This window comes from Schistocerca americana, chromosome 1, assembly GCF_021461395.2.
Source record: "Schistocerca americana isolate TAMUIC-IGC-003095 chromosome 1, iqSchAmer2.1, whole genome shotgun sequence".
In the NCBI taxonomy this organism is placed as follows: domain Eukaryota; kingdom Metazoa; phylum Arthropoda; class Insecta; order Orthoptera; family Acrididae; genus Schistocerca; species Schistocerca americana.
Window position 1 is genome coordinate 983,938,241 of NC_060119.1, and position 22,155 is coordinate 983,960,395.

Genomic DNA, 22,155 nt, shown 5'->3' on the forward strand with positions numbered 1-22,155 from the left:
AGCAGCAATTCTTGATCACTGGTGTGTACCGAGCGAAGTTTGGCCATCTGATGCTTGAATTTTTTGACAAAACGTTTCGCTTCACCGTTTGACTGTGGATGGAACGGTGCACTAGTTACATGCTGTATGCCGTTGCGCTCACAGGATGTTTGAAATTCATTTCACGTGAACTGAGGGCCATTGTCTGACACTATCACTTCAGGTAAACCTTCTAGGCAAAAAATCGATGACAACAACTGAACTGGCACAGCAAAAGGAAACCAGTGTTCCAAAAAGGTCCTGCAAAGTCTATGTGTCCATGTTGCCTTGATGCCTGCAACTTGCGCCAAGCAGAGATTTTTTGTGGCGGAGTGGACTGAGTTTCCGCACATGCGTGATACTTTGACGTCATCTGTTGTATTTGGGCATCCATAGTCTGCCAAATACAGTGTTACGCGCTAACTGTTTCGTACGAACAATCCCCCAATGTCCTTGGTGAAGTAACTGCAACACTTCTTTTTGCAAAGCTTTAGCGATCGACACACGGGTCTGTCCACTGTCATTATGAACAAGAATGACACTTTTGTGTACAGCGAGGCTATGTCGACGTGCAAAGTATCGGCGCACTACAGAGTCCTTTATGCTATTCACTGAGTGAGGGGAAGATGTGCGAATGTATTTGAGTAAAATGTTCAAATCCGAATCAGCTTCCGTGGGCTGTGGAATTTTGCTACAGTTCAGCGGAAAAGACTGAAGCAGGTAAGAATCTTGAGCATCGGTGTGACAACAAGGTGCAGCAGAAGCGTCAAAATCTGTATCTGGGCCAATCGGAAGACGTGCAAGCGCGTCTGCATAACCATGTTGAGCTGTCGGACGATACACAATCTCGTACCTGTATTGGGACAACAACAAAGCCCATCTTTGGAATTTTTGGGCAGTTCGTACAGGAACCGGTTTCTTCGGATGAAATAAGGACTGCAAAGGCTTCTGATACGTCACTAAGTAGAATTTTGTGCCATACAAATAGTGGTGAAATTTTGTGACTCAATACACAATAGCTAAAGTCTCTTTTTCAATTTGTGAATAGTTACACTGAACTTTGGACAACACTTTTTATGCGAAAGAAACAGATCTGTCTTTATCACAACTTCTGTGCGAAAGCACTGCACCGATTCCGTAAGTGGAAGCGTCTACTTGCAATACAACTGGTTTGTCAGGATGAAAGTGAACTAGGCATCGATCACTGAGAAATGGAACTTTAAGCTTTTGAAATGCTACTTGGCACTCATCGGCCAAAACAAAGGGGATATTCTTGCGACGCAAGCGATGCAGTGGAGCCGCGACTTGTGCAACATTCGGTATGAACCGAATATAATAGTTCATTTTCCATAAAACTGACTGCAATTCCGTGATCTTGCGAGGAACTGACAAATCGCGTATGGCTAACAAATGCGACTGAAAAGAATCTACACCTTGACTGTTCATGACGTTACCAAGATACTGCAATTCAGGTTTAAAAAAAATCACACTTGTCCAGTAGACAATTTAGTCCTGCATCAGATAACACACGAAACAAAGCAAGTAAAATTTCAATATGGTCTTCAGTGTACGACCTGCTACTACAATATTCTCCAAGTAGTTTGAACAGTTTGGCTCTTGTACAGTCAGCCATTCCAAATACCGTTGAAAAAGGGCGGGTGCGGAAGCACTGCCATAACACAAACGCAAATATTTAAACAAGCCCAAATGAGTATTTACTACACACACTTTTTGAGATTCTTCATCGAGCGGTATTTGAAGATACGTGTCGCGCAAATCAATTTTCGAAAAGTAGCGTCCAGCCCCTCATTTTTCCATGAGATCTTCTGCTCTTGACAATGGATAAGTATCAGTTACAATTTGTGGGTCGACTGTAGACCTACAATCAACACAGAGGAGAATGAGACCTGAAGGTATGGGGAGCAAACCCAGTGGACTTGCCCATTGACTAGCTGATATGGGGACAATAATTCCGTTATTTTGCAATTCTTTAAGTTCAGCAGTGACTTTTCCCGTAACGCAATGCTAACAGTTCTGGACCGTCAAAATTTCGGCTGAGCATTGTCTTTGGCGTAATATGGACAACAACATAGTTGGCTTTGCCTAAACCTTCAAAATAGAGTTCCAGGAATTCTTTTAGTAACCTAGCTACACTGTCTTTTGCATTGAATGCAGACAATAACAACACATTGTCTTGAATGTTAAAGCCAAACAAATCAACAGAATCAAGACCAAATATGTTCTCACACTCCAGTGATTTTAGCACAGGAAAAGTCACTGTTCGGGTATGCGAGCATACATGACAGGCAAAGTACACTTTTCGACAACTGGAATGTCTTTTCCATTATAAGCCGTCAGTTGTGTGCTAGTTGTAGACAGGTGTAGGGAGCCTAACAGTTCATACGTGTGACGATTTAGCAATGTGACAGAGGCACCCATGTCCAACCGAAATTTCACATGTTTCCCACAAATAAGCAAATGAACAAAAAGTTTGTTTGTCTGACGTATCACTGTAGAAACTGAGCGCTTGCTGGTTGCAAATTTGGAATATACTGCATTAATGATATGGGCCTAGTGATTAGATTTTTGTGAGTGGGCCGAACTCTCATGACTGTTCTGTTGCAAACATACTACCAGAAGCATAACACTTGGCTTGTCGGGAGGGGCAGTCTTGGCGTTTGCGCCGTGTATAACACCGAGGGCAAGACTTAATTCTGTTCGCCTGGGTAGCCGCCTGTTTACCAAACTGCTTACGTAGCATGGGAGGTTGTTTACTCGGGGTGGCTAGTGCACGCCGCCGGTGCGGAATGGGGCGATCGCTACTAAGGGACGTAATCCGACAAATAGCTGGCTGCTTAAATGTATGAGCCGACAAGGCACCGGAATCGTACTGATCTAGTATTTGCAGTGTCTGCTGAAATGATCGATGGGACTGTTTCAAAATTTGCTCTCCGATTTTGACATCAGGTTCATTGTACATGATCGTATCACGCAACATAACGTCTGCGTATAAAGCACTGCAAGCACATTTGAATTTGCATTTCCGTGCCATACCCTGCACGTCTGTTATCGGCTCGCGATAAGTTTGTTCTGACCGATTTTTGCAACTAACGAATTGATACCTAGCTGCTACCACATACATTTGTTGGTCATAATAGTTAGTTAGAGAGCCAATAACACTGTCATACGGCCGGCCGCGGTGGCCATGCGGTTCTAGGCGCTTCAGTCCGTAACCTCGCGACTGCTACGGTCACAGGTTCGAATCCTGCCTCGGGCCTAGATGTGTGTGATGTCCTTAGGTTAGTTAGGTTTAAGTATTTCTAAGTTCTAGGGGACTGATGACCTCCGATGATAACTCCCATAGTGTTCAGAGCCATTTTATGCGCAGCTGTAGTAGGCGGTGCTTGTTCCGGCGGGCGCGCAGCATTGGCCAGTAGCTGCTGCACTGTGTTGAGTAACGTGGAGATTTGGTGAGTATGGAACTGAAACATCTGAATTAGCTGGGTGGCATCTAACGCTTGTGTTCTCACACTCCAGTGATTTTAGCACAGGAAAAGTCACTGATCGGGTATGCGAGCATACATGGCAGGTAAAGTACACTTTCCGACAACTGGAATGGCTTTTCCATTGTTGGAAGACAAAAATATGTACAATGAACTATTCTGCAACGCCCACCTGATAACACTGATTAGCAAAAATGACAAGAAACTGTTAAAGCAAAGCGAGCGCCTCTGTAAAGTAAAGACAAGAGAAAATTAAGGCACCTGCAAAAATATGTCTGTGGACATCAGTGCTGAGTACGTTTGTAACACCTCGACGCCATTTGTTTTATCTTTCCCACTCATCGCTTGTAGGGTGCTTAAGAGATAAAGTATTCTCGGAATGCTATACAAGAATTCAAGAAAATAACATTAGTAGTTTTATTTCTATAAAGCAAATGACAATACTTAACTTTGAGATTTACAAGTAGTAGTCGCAAACGAGGGGCGACATGCAATATAATTTACAGTCCTTGGCTATGTGTAAATTTCCTGGAAGATGACACACGCCACTAATACTGTCCACTATTGTCTGTACACTGAGCCCATCTGAGCGGCCAACACTGGCAGGAGCGGCGTTCTAATTCACTTCTTGCAGGCGGCGCTGCTGGCGCGACTCGGTCCTATTCAGCAGCTATTGACTGACGTTTCCTCACTGCCTTCTATAGTATTCTGTTCTTCATCTTCTTTCCGGCGCTTATGGTTACGCCAAAACAGTTCTTGTAGTTGTTGAGGTCTTCATTCCAAGGTTTGGTCCGAACCAGTTCTTCATCATACCAGTCTATCCTGAAACAGCTTACTGTAGTCAAGAACTGGGCTCTGCCTCTAATTTCTACCACCCACTCTTCCTTGCATAATCCAAACGACTATTTCTTGAAGTTTCAGAATGTACCCTACCAACTGATCCCTTCTTATAATCAAGTTAAGTCACAAATTTATTTTCTTCGATTCATTTGTTGTCCTATCCACTGATGTTTAGCATTCTCCTGTTCAACCGCAACTCATGTTGTTGTTGTGGTCTTCAGTCCAAAGACTGGTTTGATGCAGCTCTCCATGCTACTCTATCCTGGGTAAGCCTCTTCATCTCCGAATAACAACTGCAACCTACATTCCTCTGAATCTGCTTACTGTATTCATCTCTTGGTCTCCCTCTACAATTGTTACCCTCCACGCTTCCCTCCAATACTAAATTGGCAATCTATTGATGCCTCAGAATGTGTCCTAGCAACTGATAACTTCTTTTAGTCAGGTTGTAACGCAAATTTCTCTTCTTCCCAACTCTATTCAGTACCTCTTCATTAGTTTCGTGATCTACCCATCTAATCTTCAGCATTCTTCTACAGCACCACATTTCAAAAGCTTCTATTTTCTTCTTGTCTAAACTGTTTATTGCCCATGTATCACTTCCATACATGGCTATACTCCATGCAAATTCTTTCAGATAGGACTTCCTGACACTTATGTCAATAACCGACGTTAACAAATATTTATCTTCTTCAGCAACGCTTTTCTTGCCATTGCCAGTCTACATCTTATATCCTCCCTACTTCGACTATTATCAGTTATTTTGCATCCCAAATAGCAAATCTCATTTACTACTTCAAGTGTCTCATTTTCTAATGGTAATTTCCTCAGCATCATCTGATTTACTTCCACTACATTCCATTATCCTCGTTTAGAATTTGTTGACGTGCATCTTATATCCACTTTCAAGATACTGTCCATTCCGCTCAGCTCTTCTTCTGAGTCCTTTGCTGTCTCTGACAGAATTACAATGTCTCGGCAAACCTCAAAGTTTTTAGAATGAGATTTTCACTCTGCAGCGGAGTGTGCGCTGATATGAAACTCCCTGCCAGATTAAAACTGTGTGCCGGACCGAGACTCGAACTCGGGACCTTTGCCTTTCGCGGGCAAGTGCTCTACCATCTGAGCTACCGAAGCACGACTCACGGCCGGTACTCACAGCTTTACTTCTGCCAGTATCTCGTCTCCTACCTTCCAAACTTTACAGAAGCTCTCCTGCAAAACTTCCAGAACTACCACTCCTGAAAGAAAGGATATTGCGGAGACATGGCTTAGCCACAGCCTGGGGGATGTTTCCAGAATGAGATTTTCACTCTACAGCGGAGTGTGCGCTGATATGAAACTTCCTGGCAGATTAAAACTGTGTGCCCGACCGAGACTCGAACTCGGGACCTTTGCCTTTCGCAGGCAAGTGCTCTACCATCTGAGCTACCGAAGCACGACTCACGCCCGGTACTCACAGCTTTGCTTCTGCCAGTATCTTGCCAGCACTTTCCCGCGAAAGGCAAAGGTCCCGAGTTCGAGTCTCGGTCGGGCACACAGTTTTAATCTGCCAGGAAGTCTCAAAGTTTTTATTTCCTCTCCCTGAACTTTAATCCCTAATCCAAATTTTTCTTTTGCTTCCTTTATTGTTTGCTCAATATACAGACTGAACAACATCAGGGAGTCTACAATGCTGTCTCAATCTCTTCTCAACCACTGCTTCCCTTTGCTTCCCCTCGACTCATAACTGCCATCTGGTTTCTGTACAAATTCTAATTAGTCTTTCGCTCCCTTTGTTTTACCCCTGCCACCTTCAGAATTTGAAAGAGAGTATTCCAGTCAATATTGTCAAAAGTTTTACCCAAGGCTATAAATGCTATTAATGTAGGTTTGTCTTACCTTAACCTAGAGTCAATATTTCCTCCGGAATCCAAACTGATCCTCTCGCAGGTCGGCCTGTACCATTTTCCCCATTCAAGGGTTTGTGTTAGTATTTTGCAGCTGTGACTTATTAAACAGATAGTTCGGTAATTTTCACACTTGTCAGCTTCTGCTTTCTTTGGAATTGGGACTATTATAACTTGAAGTCGGAGGGTATATTTCGTCTGTCTCATACATATTGCTCACCAGATGGAAGAATTTTGTCTTGGCTGGCTCTCCCAACACTACCAGTAGCCCTAGTGGGATGTTGTCTACTCCTGGGGGTCTTCTTTCGTCTTAAGTCTTTCAGTGCTTTTTCAAATTCTTCGCGCAGTAGCATTACCCCCTTCTCTTCTTCCTCTACGTCCTCTTCCCTTTCCATAATATTTACCTCAAGTACATGTCCGTTGTACAGACCCTCTATATACTCCTTCCACCTTTCTGCTTTCCCTTCTTTGCTTAGGACTGGTTTTCCATCTGAGCTCTTGATGCCCATGTAGGTGGTTCTCTTTTCTCCGAAGGTCTCTTTAATTTTCCTGTAGGCAGTATCCACCTTAAGCCTAGTGATATATTCTTCTACATCCTTACATTTGTCCTCTAACCGTTCCTGCTTAGACGTTTGTATTCCCTTTCACCTGCTTATTTATTGCTTTTTTATATTATCACTTTTCATCATTTAAATTGAATATCTCTTGTGTTACCCAAGGACTTCTACTAGCCCTCGTCTTTTTAACTACTTGATACTCTGCTGCCTTCATATTTCATCTCTCAAAGGTACCCATGCTTCTTCTACTGTATTCCTTTCCCCTGTTCTTGTCAATCGTTCACTAATGCTCCCTCTGAAACCTCTAGTTTTTTCAGTTCATTTAGGTCCCAACTCCTTAAATTTCTGCCTTTTTGCAGTTTATTTTCAATTTTCATCTGCAGTTCATAATCAATAAGTTGTGGTCAGAGTCCACATCTGCCCCTGGAAATGTGGTTCCTAAAGGTCTGTTTAACCATTATGTAATCTGAAACCTTCCAGTGTCTCCAGGTCTTTTCCACGTGTACAATCTTTTCTCATGATTCTTAAACCAAGTGTTAGCTATGATTAATGCTTTGCGCAAAATTCTACCGGGCGGCTTCCCCTTTCATTCCTTTCCCCCACTCCCTATTCACTCACTACTTTTCCTCCTCTTCCTTTTCCTACTATCGATTTCCAGTCCCCCACGACTATTAAATTTTCGGCTCCCTTAACTATCTGAATCATTTCTCTTATCTAATGCCACATTTTCTCAATCTCCTCCTCATCTGCGGAACTAGTTGGCATATAAACTTGTACTATGGTGCTGGGTTTGGGCTTTGTATCCATCTTGACTCTAATAATGTGTTCTCTTTCTTGTTCATATTACCTTATCAGCATTCCAATTTTTTTACTCATTAATAAACCTACTGCTACGTTCTCCCTATTTGATTTTGTATTTATAACCTTGTATTCACCTGCCTGGACGTCCTGTTCCTGCTGCCAGCGAACTTCCCATCATATCTAACTACACTGATTACACAAACTACAAGAAAAAATCAGAAGATTCCAGTGAGATATCCTCGGCTAAGGGTCGACATATGAAACTTCTCCTTTGAATGTAAAGAATGACAGTGCCTGAAATACTCTTATTTGATTTTCAAACAGCTGAGCGAAACTCAACCTACCCCGACAGTTTTCTCTTTACTTATTCTGATCATCACTAAACTGACACACAATATTTTTAGCGCAACACAATCTGACTTTCAACAATCCCTAAAAAAGAATGGCCCTGACTAACAATAACCTAAACTTTTCATGAATCACTTACCTCACAAAAAGCTTCGTTACTCGACCTACTGCAATACAGCGAGCGCCAATACTGCCAGCTAAATAAAAGATTCTAACTACTGAAGGCACTTACTACTGATAGGCATAGTTAGCAAATGAAAGATTCTGATATAAAACAAACAATGTATTTAGCGTTCAAAAGTTATTATATATATATATATATATATATATATATATATATATATATATATATATATATATATATAATTTTGTGACATCACGTCCAGATCGTGCTCTCATAGCAACCTCTCAAAACTCTGGCATCTCTCTCCCCACATCCACTGTTGCTGGCGGCTCACCTCCAACTGCTCAACGCTACGCGCTGTTCACATCCAACTGCCCAACACTACACTAACGAATAATCCAACAATGAGTCCAACCAGCCACAGACTGCATACAGCGCAGTCAGCTATTTTAATACAGAGCGCTACATGGAGTCACCAACATAAAAACCTAAACAGCATACTTACAAAATCATCTACTAATGTTAGTGTCTCATTTTCTAATCTAATTTCCCTAGCAGCGCCTGATTTTATTTGACTGCACTCCATTACCCTTTTTTTTTTACATACTTACTTGCTTTTAACCTTTTTTCAACATACTATCCATTCCGTTCGACTGCTCTTCCATGTCGTCTACCAGAGAATTACAGTGTTATAGGCAGACGCCAGAATATTTGTTCGAAGAGATCTCGGGACTGCAACCGGTCGTCGTAAACTAGGATGACGACCGGCTGCAGTCCCGAAATCTCTTCGAACGTTTAATTCGCCGGGAAAAATTGTAAATTTAACGCCAAAATATTTATTTATGCTCCATAAAGTTTAATTCCCTTTCCAAATTGCTCCTTGGTTTCCTTCACTGTTTGCTCAATGTACAGACTGATTAACATTGGGAATACGCTAAAAACCTGTTTCATCCCTTTTTCAACTGTTACTTTGCCTTTCATGTCCTCCTATTCGTATAACTTTTACGTACAAGATGTTACTTGCTTTTCACTCCCAATATTTCATTCGTATTAACATCAGATTAGCAGAGAGTGTATTGCAGTCAGCATGTGCCTGTCAACTTAAACTGAAGGAGGGCTCTTTTATAATTGTAACAGTATACAGGTCCCCTTCAGGAAACTTTCAATTATTCCTGGAAAACTTGGATACCTTGTTGTGCTATCTGCAAATTATTTGTGGGGACTTCAATGTTGATTCACTGAAAGAATGTAATAGGAAGAATGACCTGGAAGTCTTGCTCAGTTCTTTCAATTTGACATCTGTCATTAATTTTCCTACTTGGGTAGTAAAGGACAGCAGCACATTGATAGATAACATTTTTATAGACCAAGATAGGTTTAAAAACATAAATTCTTGTCCTGTTGAGAATGGCCTTTCTGATCATGATGCTCAGCTAGTTACAGTATATGACATAGCTCCATTCAGTAATTCAAAACTGCCCTCCAAAGTTGTGCATTCAATTAATGACTCAACAATTAGAAATTTCAGAGAAAATCTTCAGCAGTTAGACTGGGATGTGGTGTACAAGAAACCCAATGCTAATTTAAAATGTAACTTATTCATGATACACTTGTAAGAGAATTTGAAAACTGTTTCCCAAGAGAGTAGTTAAATCTAATTATAAGAAACCATGCAAAAATCCTTGGCTTACTAAAGGAATAAAAATGTCTTGTAACCACAAAAGGGAACTGTATATAACAACAAGAAAGAGTAATGACCCAGAAACAGCCAAATATTATAAAAACTGCTGTGCTACTTTAAGAAAGGTTATTAAAAAATCCAGAAGCATGTGCATCATGTCTGAGATTAATACCTCTGATAACAAAATCAAAACAATTTGGAATATTATTACAAGGGAGGTAGGGCAACCAAGAGTACAGGATGACGGCATCACCATAAAAGCGAATGGAAACTTGATAAACAACAAGTTGGAAGTCGAAAACATTTTGAATAATCATTTTTTAAATGTTGTAGAGAAAATAGGATTAGAAGAAGCAAGGCAGTTAATGGAAGAGGCCTTACCCAGACCATTTGATACAATTGAAATTCCACCCACCTCACCTTCTGAAATTAGGAAGATAATAAAATCTCTCAAGAATGAAAGCTCACATGGAATTGGTGGCATTTCTAGCAAGATAATAAAAGCTTGTTCCCAAGAAATAAGTGGGATTCTTAGCCACATATGTAATAGCTCTCTGAAGCAGGGTATTTTCCCAGATAGACTGAAGTATGCCATTGTTAAACCACATCATAAGAGAGGCGATACGTCTGATGTCAACAACTACCGCCCAATCTCTCTTCTGACTGCCTTATCCAAAATTCTTGAAAAAGTAATGTATTGTAGAGTAGCTTCACACCTTTGTAAAAATAAAGTTTTAACAAAATGTCAGTTTGGTTTCCCCAAGGGTTTTTCAACGGAAAATGCTATATATACTTTCACTAATGAAATATTAAATGCTCTGAGTAACCGGAAGTCACCTGTTGGGATTTTTTGTGATCTATCAAAGGCTTTTCATTGTGTAAATCATGGAATACTTCTAGATAAGCTCAAGTACTGTGGTATGAATGGGACAGTGCTCAAATGGTTTAAATCATACCTAACTGGAAGAGTGCAGAAAGTTGAAATAAGCAGTTCACATAATATGCAAAAAACGGGTGATTTCTCAAACTGGGGAACAATCAAGAATGGGGTGCTGAAAGGTTCGGTCTTGGGTCCTCTGCTGTTCTTAATATATATTAATGACTTGCCATTCTATATTCACGAAGATGCAAAGCTGGTACTTTTTTCGATGCTACAAGTATAGCTGTCACACCCAATAGACAAGAATTAACTGGTGAAATTGTAAACGATGTTTTTTAGAAAATCATTAAGTGGTTCTCTGCAAATGGGCTCTCATTAACTTTGACAAGACACAGTATATACAGTTCCACACAGTAAATGGAATGACACCATTAATAAATATAGACTTCGATCAGAAATCGGTAGCTAAGGTAGAATATTCAAAATTTCTAGGTGTGTGCATTGATGAGGGGTTGAACTGGAAAAAACACACTGAGGATCTGCTGAAACGTTTGAGTTCAGCTACTTATGCTATTAGGGTCATTGCAAATTTTGGCGATATACACCTGAGTAAATTAGCTTACCATGGCTATTTTCATTCTCTGCTTTCGTATGGCATCATATTCTGGGGCAACTCATCATTGAGTAAAAGAGCGTTCGTTGCACAAAAGCGTGTAATCAGAATAGTTGCTGGAGTTCATCCAAGATCATCCTGCAAACATGTATTTAAAGAGCTAGAGATCTTCACTGTAGCCTCACAATATATACATTCACTTATGAAATTTGTTATTAACAATCCGAACGAATTCAAAAGTAATAGCAATATACATGGCTACAACACTGGGAGAAAGGACGATCTTCACTGCTCAAGGTTAAATCTACCTTTGGCTCAGAAGGGGGTAAATTATGCTGCCACAAAAGTCTTTGGTCACTTATCTAATAGCATCAAAAGTCTGACAGATAGCCATATAGCATTTAAAAGGAAATTAAAAGAATTTCGTAATGGCAACTCCTTCTACTCATTAGATGAATTTTTGGATATAGTAAGTGGGTAACTTACCCAACCCCCACCAAAAAAATTAATAATAGTAAGTGTCATGCAATATTTTGTGTAATGTAATATCCTGTATAGTCACCTTTTATTAACCTGACACGTTCAACATCATTATGAAGTGTCGTACCCAAGATCTATGGATCAAGTACTAATCTAATCTAATCTAATCTAACTGGCAAAATGTTTCTGTAGATCTACAACTGCAATAAAAGTAGGTTTGCCTTTCTTCAATCTACCTTCTAAGAGACATCATAGACTCAGCATTGCCTCGCTTATTCCTACATTTCTCCGGAACTCAAACTGATCTTCCAAAGGTCGGCATCTATCAGTTTTTTCATTATTTTGTAAATAATCCCTGATAATGTTTTGCAACCATGACTTATTAAACTGATAGGTCGGTGATATACGCATCCGGCAGCACCCGCCATCTTTAACATTGACATTATAATATTCTTCATGAAGTCTGAGGGTATTTCTCCCTTCTAGCATATCTTACATACCAGGTGGAATAGTTTTGTCATGGCATGTTCTCCCAAGGATATCTATAATTCTGAGAGGATGTCGTCTACCACAAGTGCCTCGTTTCGGCGTACGTCTTTCTGTGAAGTGTCAGATCTTTTTGCAGCATCATATTTTTGCGCATTTTGCGCAAGTCATCGGATTTACTCGGTACACACATGAACAAATAGACATTCACAAACATTAGGATTCATATCTTTTGTCTGGAACATATCATCCAGGAATTAAATGAAAAATAGTTTCCATCGTCCGCAGGTTCTCACTAAGGTTTTCGGGAGGTCTCCGTTGGTTGTAAGGCAAATTCAGGAAATGGACCCCACGCCCCCAAATTTCCGCAATTGGGACTCTACCTCTGCCCCTGTAGCAGCTCTCCTGATGTTCAGCTGAAAAGCCCCTGACTATCCTGAGAGCGATTATTCGAAATGACTTCACAATTTATTTCCTTTGCGTAGCCCTTATATATATTTCTTCTACCTTTTAGCCTTCCCTTTTTAATTCGTAATGGCTTTCCGCCTGAGTTCTTGATATTCATACAGTTGCCTTTCCTTTCTTCAAAATTTCCTTTAATTTGCCTGTGCGTGGCAACTATTTTCCCCATATTCATGCTTGCTTCTATGGTTGTACATTTTTCCTCTAACCATTCCTGCTTTACCATTTTGCGTTTTCTGTCAGTATAATTTTTAGACACTGGTACTATCTTTTGCCTAATTATTTTTCTGCACTTTTAAATTCCCTCCTTTCGTCGAATAAATTCAGTATCTCTCGTGTTGTCAAAAGATTTCTACAGGGCTTTGTCTTTTTGACTATTCGAGATTCTGCTGTCTTCACTACTTCATCTCTCACAGCTCTTCATTATATCTTCTACTGTATTCTGCTTTTTCTTTCAGTCCATAGCTGCCTAATGCTCCATTTTAAACTCTCCTGTTTCCATCCGTTTTATTTACAACCTTTCTGTAATTTTTTCAGTTTTCATCTGCACTTCATAAATTACGGCCAGTGTTAGCAATGATTAAAAAGTGTTCTCTGAACAATTCTAGCACGCGACTTGCCATTCATTCCTAACCCCCAGTCTCTGTTTTCCTGTTATGTTTCGTTCTCTTTATTTTTCTAGCACCGAGTTCCAGTCACCGCCAGAATTAAAAGTTTCGTCTCCCGTGGTGAACTGATTAATTTCTTTTATGTCCATCACTCATGTTTTATAATCTCATTGCCGCACGGGATTAGCCGAGCGGTCTGCGGCGCTGCAGTCATGGACTGTGCGGCTGGTCCCGGCGGAGGTTCGAGTCCTCCCTCGGGCATGGGTGTGCGTGTTTGTCCTTAGAATAATTTAGGTTAAGTAGTTTGTAAGATTTCATACACATTTGAACATTTTTTTAATAATCTCATTATCATATTCAGAGCGACAATTAACCACGTACACTGATCAAAAAGATCCTAAAACGCTTATGGAACGCAGAATTGATCACTACATGTCACGAGAGGCTGACTCACCAGTATATAAGGAGACGGGGAGTATTGTGTAGCCAGTAGAGAAGCGTTAACATCAAAATGTAACAGTGACTTAGAACATGGACTAGTGACTGGACGACACTTGAGAAACAAATCCGTCAGGAACGTTTCAACCCTTATAAAGCCGGCCAGGTAGGTTCTTGGTGATGTGTTTATGAAGTGGAAACTCAAAGGAACAAGCACAGCTAAACCAAGGCCAGGGAGACCTCACGTACTGGCGGACAGGAATCGTCGGGCATGAGGAAGGTGGTTGTAAAAAGTCGTACGAAACCAGCATAAGGAATCACTTGTGACTTCCAGAGTACTATTAGCAGTGCAGCTGGCAAAATGACTGCGTAGGGAGCTGAGAAGAATGGGGTACAATGCTCGAGTATCACCTCGTAAGCCATACATTTCTGTAGTCAATGCTAAGCGAAGCTCGAGGAGGTGTAAAGAGCGACGTCATTAGACTAGCGAAAACGAGTAATTTGCAGTCATGAATCACGCTATACCTCTTGGCAGCACGATGGAAGGGTTTGGGTTTGACGAATCCGTGAAATACCACACTCCTGGCCAACGGTACTCACTCTGAAGTGAACATGCTCTCATCTGAAAAATACAGAACTACCTAAAGCGGAATGATCACATAAAGCAAATGGCAGGAAAAAAGGATGCCAGAGATTCATTAGGAGAAGCTTATGGAAATGTAATTTATACACGATGGAAGTGGCTTACGATATAGTCGTTCCACCTATTTTTGATTGTTGTACGTCAATCTCAAATGTTTATCACCTTGAATTAACAGAAAAGGTAGCGAAAATCCAAAGAAGAGCGCACGTTTCGTTATGGGATCGTTTACTCGGCACGAGGGTATTACGGTGATGCCCAACAAGCTCCAGTAGCAGACGCTAAAAAAAGAGGCGTTGTTCATCACAGAGAGATATTGTTGAAATTTCGAGAGCGTACGTTCCAGGAAGCGTCAGCCACAGAAAACATCCCCCATATACGTCTCACGAAATGAACACGACGAGAAAATCAGAGTCATTAGAGTTCATACGCAGCTTTGGAGACAATCATTATTTACACGCGCCATTAGGGAGTAGGAAAAGAAATCTTGGAAAAGATAATACTACGAGAGTATCCTCCATCACAGGTCACAAGATTACTTGACACGTGTTGGTGTATATGTAGATGAAGATGCATATGTAGACTGGTGTCATTCATCCTTCCAGTCATGCAACCGACCCAGAATATGACGTTGCACAGGGGCTGGATTCGCACTCAGGAGCAGCGAGTTTAAAATATTCAGCAGACTACCCAGATTAGGTTTACAGTATTCTTTTAATCTGTTATGATCAGTATCGGAATGGTCCCTTGGAAACGAAAAACATCCGTTCCCTTTACTTCAGTATACGACGTGAATTTGTGCCCAGTCTGCAATGATATTGTCCTCCAAGAGACGTTGTTGTTGTTGTTGTCGTTGTTGTTGCTGTTGAGGTCTTCAGTCCAGAGACTGGTTTGCTGCAGCTCTCCATGCTACTCTATGATGTGCAAGCCTCTTCATCTCCCAGTACCTACTGCAACCTACATCCTTCTGAATCTGCTTAGTGCATTCATCTCTTGGTCTCCCTCTACGATTTTTACCCTCCAAGCTGCCCTCCAATACCAAATCGCTGATCCCTTGATACCTGAGAACATGTCCTACCAACAGGTCACTTCTTCTAATCACGTTGTGCCACAAACTCCTCTTCTCCCCAATTCTATTCAATACCTCCTCATTAGTTATTTGCCCTACCCATCTAATCTCCAGCGTTCTTCTGTAGTACCACATTTTGAAAGCTTCTATTCTCTTCTTGTCGCCGGCAGTTGCAGCCGAGCGGTTCTAGGCGCTTCAGTCTGGAACCGCGCGACCGCTACGGTCGCAGGTTCGGATCCTGCCTCGGGCATGGATGTGTGTGATGTCCTTAGGTTAGTTAGGTTTAAGTAGTTCTAAGTTCTAGGCGACTGATGACCTAAGACGTTAAGGCCCATAGTGCTCAGAGTCATTTGAACCATTTTTTGATCTCTTCTTGTCCAAACTATTTATCGTCCATGTTTCACTTGCATACATGGCTACACTCCATACAAATACTTTCAGAAACGACCTCCTGACACTTAAATCTATACTCGATGTTAACAAATTTCTCTTCTTCAGAAACGCTTTCCTTGCCAGGAGACGTTAAATCCAAATATTCTTTCCTCTCTGTACAGGTCATCAACCGTGGTCTAGGGTTATCTCTGATTAGTAATCAAAATGGCCTCAGTCCCGGGGTCGAACCCCGTCCCCGCTTAAATTTTGGATAAAAATTATCAGCAATAGCAGTAGAAGACGTCACAGTCATTCTACCAGCGGCCTTATCAAAGACAGAGGAGGAGGAGCCGACAGAGGTTCAGGGAACACTCTTGCCCTTTGTGTGGGAAACTGCCTCTGAAGATGGAGGAATCAACAATGATCGCCCTTTGTGTGGGAAACTGCCTTTGAAGATGGAGGAATCAACAATGATCAACGGCATGTGAATGCAGAAGTCAATGGAAACCACTACAATAAAGAAACATAACGTGTATCCACAAGACATCTGGCCTATAACTGATAAAGTGTCATGATGATCTCTCCATTGGCAAAAGATTCCAAAAAAAATGGTTCAAATGGCTCTGAGCACTATGGGACTCAACTGCTGTGGTCATAAGTCCCCTAGAACTTAGAACTACTTAAACCTAACTAACATAAGGACAGCACACAACACCCAGCCATCACGAGGCAGAGAAAATCCCTGACCCCGCCGGGAATCGAACCCGGGAACCCGGGCGTGGGAAGCAAGAACGCTACCGCACGACCACGAGATGCGGGCAAAAGATTCCAGAATAGTCCCCCATTATGATCTCCAGGAGGGGACTGCCCAGGAGGAGTTGACCATGAGAAAAAGATGGAATGACCAACACAAGGGTAACGTCGTACGAATCGAAGCGTGGAACGTCAGAAGTTTGAACATGCTAGAAAAAGATAGAAAATCTGAAAAGGGATATGCCGAGGCCCAATAAAGATATAGAGGGCGTTAGTGAAGTAAAATGGAAAGAAAAAAAGATTTCTTGTCAGATGAGTATAGGACAATATCAACAGTAGAAAATATTATAAAGGGAGTAGGATACCTTATGAATAGTTCGATTGGGCACAGGGTGAATGAATGCGAACAGTTAAGTGATAGGTTTGCTCTCATCAGAATTGACAGCAAAGCAACACCGACAACGATAGCTCAGGTATACATGCCGACGTCGCAAGCCGAAAATGAAGAGATCGAGAACGTGTATAGAATACTGAACTAGTAATTCAGTATGTAAAGGGAGATGAAAATCTAAAAGTCATGGGGGATTGGAATACGATTGTAGGGGAAGGAGTACAAGAAAGGGTTACAGGAGAATATGGGCTTGGTAATAGGAAAGAGAGAGGAGAAAGACTAACTGAGTTCTGCAGTACATTTCAGTTAGTAAATCGAATACTCTGATCAAGAACCAGAAAAGGAGGAGGTATACTTGGAAGAGGCTGGGAGATACAGGGGGATTTTAGTCAGATTACATCTTGGTCAACTAGAGATACGAAATCAGATACTGGATTATAAGGAGTACCCAGGAGCGGATGTAAACTCAGAACATAATTTAGTATTGATGAAGGGTAGGCTGAAGTTAAAAGACTAGTCTGGAAGAAGTGGGGTACGGAAGTACTAACGACTGAAGAGATATGCTCGACGCTCTGAGGCTATAGGTACTGCGATGAGGAACAGTTGAAGAGGACTGGACATCTCTAAAAAGAGCAATCACAGGAGTTGAAAAGAAAAATGTAGGTACAAAGAAGGTAACTGCAAAAAACTATGGGTAACAGAAGAAATACCTCATTTGATGGATGAAAGGAGGAAGTACAAAAATTCAGGAATACAGACATATCAGTCACTCCTAAATGAAATAAATAGGAAGTGCAGGGAAGCTAAGGCGAAACGGTTACATGAAAAATGTGAAAAATCGAAAAAGAAGTGTTTGTTGACAGGACTGTCTCAGCATACAGAAAAGTGAAAACAACCCCTGGTGAAATTAAAAACAGGGGCGTAATATTAAGAGTGGAACGGGAATTCCACTGTTAAATGCAGAGGAGAAAGTACATTGAAAGTCTCTATGAAGGAGAAGAATTGTCTGAAGAGATGACAGAAGAAGAAACAGGAGTCGATATAGAAGAGGTTGGTGACCCAGTATTATAAGCAGAATTTAAAAGAGCTTTCGAAGACTTACGGTCTTATAAGGCAGAAGGGATCGAGAACATTCCATCAGAATTTCTACAGTCATTGGAGGAAGTGGCAACAAAACGACCATATCTGGTGATATACCATCAAACTTTCGGAAAACATCATCCACACAAGCCCGAAGATTACAGGAGCCGACAAGTGCAAGAATTGTCGCACAATCAGCTTAACAGCTCATCCATCCAAGTTCCTGACAAGAATAACGAACAGAAGAATGGAAAAGAAAATTAAGGATGTGTTACGTGACTATCAGTTTGGCTTTACAGAAGGTAAAGGCACCAGAGACGCAATTCTCACGTTGCGGATGATAAAGGAAGCAAGATTAAAGAAAAATCAAGACACGTTCATGGGACTTGTCGACTTGGAAGAAGCGTTCGACAATGTCAAATAATGTTCGAATTTCTGAGAAAAATGGGTGTAAGTTATAGGGAAAGACGGGTAATATACGATGTGTCCGAGAGCCAAGAGGGAATAATAAGAGTGGATAACTAAGAACTAAGTTCTCGGATTAAAAAGGGTGTAAGACAGGGAATTACTCTTTCGCCCCTACTGTTCAAACCATACATCCAAGAAGCAATGACATAAATAAAAGAAGGATACAAGAGCGAAATTAAAATTCAAGATGAAAGAATATCAGAGATAAGATTCGCTGATGATATTGTTATCCTGAGTGAAAAAGAAGAAGAATTACAGGATCTTCTGAAATGGAATGGACAGTCAAGTAAGCACAGAATATGGATCGAGAGTAAATCGATGAAAGACGAAAGTAATGAGAAGTAGCAGAAATGAGAACAGCGAGAAACTCAAGACCAGGATTTGTGATCACGAAGTAAACGAAGTTAAGGAATTCTGGTACCTAGGCAGGAAAATAGCCCATGAAGGACGGAGCAAGGCGGACATAAAAAGCAGACTAGCACTGGGAAAAAGAGCACTCATGGCCAAGAAAAGTCTACTAGTATCAAATCTAGGCCTTAATTTGAGGAAGAAATTTCTGACAGTGTACGTTTGGAGCACAGCATTGTACGGTAGTGAAACGTGGACTGTGGAAAAAACAAATAAGAAGGGAATCGAAGCAGTTGCGGTATGGCGCTACAGAAGAATGTGCGAGGAAACGAATAGTTGGGAAACACTGACGAGAAGGAGAGACAGGATAGTAGGACATTTCTTAGTACATCACGGAACAATTTTCATGGAACTGGAGGCAGCTATAGAGGGTAAAAATTGTACAGGAGAGTAATTCACGGAGGGCAGCATCAAATCAGTCTGAAGACTGATGACACAAAAAAAATCTCTTTAGTAGCGTGTTTCCTATCTAATAGGAGGCAGCCTGCAAGGTAATGAAGTGTGAGGCGTAATGCAGCATCCGCCACCCTCGATCGTTGCCTACTTCCCATTAAAACTGTTCACCGTGATCTACAGGTCCAGTGTTGTTCCTCATTTGTATTGTGGGGTCCCGCTAGCATTGCCAGAGGTGCTTGTTTTCCATGGCGGTCCAGGCGTCAGTCGGTACTGGATCGAGATAAGCTATACCAGCAACTAACATCCTCCCTTCAACTGGCCCAAAATACACTCCTGGAAATGGAAAAAAGAACACATTGACACCGGTGTGTCAGACCCACCATACTTGCTCCGGACACTGCGAGAGGGCTGTACAAGCAATGATCACACGCACGGCACAGCGGACACACCAGGAACCGCGGTGTTGGCCGTCGAATGGCGTTAGCTGCGCAGCATTTGTGCACCGCCGCCGTCAGTGTCAGCCAGTTTGCCGTGGCATACGGAGCTCCATCGCAGTCTTTAACACTGGTAGCATGCCGCGACAGCGTGGACGTGAACCGTATGTGCAGTTGACGGACTTGAGCGAGGGCGTATAGTGGGCATGCGGGAGGCCGGGTGGACGTAACGCCGAATTGCTCAACACGTGGGGCGTGAGGTCTCCACAGTACATCGATGTTGTCGCCAGTGGTCGGCGGAAGGTGCACGTGCCCGTCGACCTGGGACCGGACCGCAGCGACGCACGGATGCACGCCAAGACCGTAGGATCCTACGCAGTGCCGTAGGGGACCGCACCGCCACTTCCCAGCAAATGAGGGACACTGTTGCTCCTGGGGTATCGGCGAGGACCATTCGCAACCGTCTCCATGAAGCTGGGCTACGGTCCCGCACACCGTTATGTCGTCTTCCGCTCACGCCCCAACATCGTGCAGCCCGCCTCCAGTGGTGTCGCGACAGGCGTGAATGGAGGGACGAATGGAGACGTGTCGTCTTCAGCGATGAGAGTCGCTTCTGCCTTGGTGCCAATGATGGTCGTATGCGTGTTTGGCGCCGTGCAGGTGAGCGCCACAATCAGGACTGCATACGACCGAGGCACACAGGGCCAACACCCGGCATCATGGTGTGGGGAGCGATCTCCTACACTGGCCGTACACCACTGGTGATCGTCGAGGGGACACTGAATAGTGCACGGTACATCCAAACCGTCATCGAACCCATCGTTCTACCATTCCTAGACCGGCAAGGGAACTTGCTGTTCCAACAGGACAATGCACGTCCGCATGTATCCCGTGCCACCCAACGTGCTCTAGAAGGTGTAAGTCAACTACCCTGGCCAGCAAGATCTCTGGATCTGTCCCCCATTGAGCATGTTTGGGACTGGATGAAGCGTCGTCTCACGCGGTCTGCACGTCCAGCGCGAACGCTGGTCCAACTGAGGCGCCAGGTGGAAATGGCATAGCAAGCCGTTCCACAGGACTACATCCAGCATCTCTACGATCGTCTCCATGGGAGAATAGCAGCCTGCATTGCTGCGAAAGGTGGATATACACTGTACTAGTGCCGACATTGTGCATGCTCTGTTGCCTGTGTCTATGTGCCTGTGGTTCTGTCAGTGTGATCATGTGATGTATCTGACCCCAGGAATGTGTCAATAAAGTTTCCCCTTCCTGGGACAATGAATTCACGGTGTTCTTATTTCAATTTCCAGGAGTGTACGACCAAACTGATGTTCATATTAACTGCACGATTTAGGCCTTTCAGCACCGACGTAGAATGTCTACGATATTTACCATGTCAATAAGATATTCGAAAAAACAAACCAATCTTTCAGGAAGTCAAAAACTCTTCTTCTGGACTCATCGTTTTCACCTTAAAACGTGGTTTCAATTCATCCACGGCGTAAAGCTGTGATTCAGCTCCTTGGCTGTTCTTCACCAGTGGCGTTCGCAAATTTAATACTTCTCTGTTACTCCTTTAGACGTCCTTGTTGTTCATTTTGTACCGGTAGTGGCACACGGTGACATGAGCTATTTCTTAAATGAGAACTAGGATCATAGATCAAGTGGTTGTGGCAACAATGTTCACCATGCAGCAAAGGCTACGCGAGGACCATTCAAAATATTGGAGTAGCAATCGGTCGAACCATATCTCAAACAAGAAAAATACAATTTAAATCTTGTAAAAAGCAAGCAGAGTAATTATGACTAAGACCAAGAGAATAACTGGTCACGCTCTAAAAAGCTGATAATTGTACTGAAGATCCCTACTAGCATATAAACAACATTACGAAGATTCTCAGTAAACCAATTACGCTGCAAAATGGTTCAAATCGCTCTAAGCACTATGGGACTTAACATTTGAGGTCATCAGTCCCCTAGACTTAGAAACTACTTAAACCTAACTAACCTAGGGACATCACACACATCCATGCCCAAGGCAGGATTCGAGTCTGCGACCGTAGCAGCAGCGCGGTTCCGGACGGGAGCGCCTAAAACCGCTCGGCTACAGCGGCCGGCATGCTGTATGGTAATGTTGGTGCACTTTAGGTTGTCTGTAGGATGATGTACAGAGTCATGATGACGATTTGTAGGTAAACAGGCAGATGGAATAGAGTTATAAGATTATGAGGAAATGGTTCAAATGGCTCTGAGCACTATGGGACTCAACTGCTGAGGTCATTTAGTCCCCTAGAACTTAGAACTAGTTAAACCTAACTAACCTAAGGACATCACAAACATCCATGCCCGAGGCAGGATTCGAACCTGCGACCGTAGCGGTCTTGCGGTTCCAGACTGCAGCGCCTTTAACCGCACG

The 22,155-nt window shown here is 42.4% G+C and overlaps 1 long non-coding RNA gene across 1 annotated transcript in view; it reads right to left on the reverse strand.

Annotated features, from left to right (window-relative positions):
• LOC124548500 overlaps nt 1–22,155 on the reverse strand; it is a 277,718-nt gene that overhangs the window by 962 nt on the left and 254,601 nt on the right. The window lies entirely within an intron of this gene.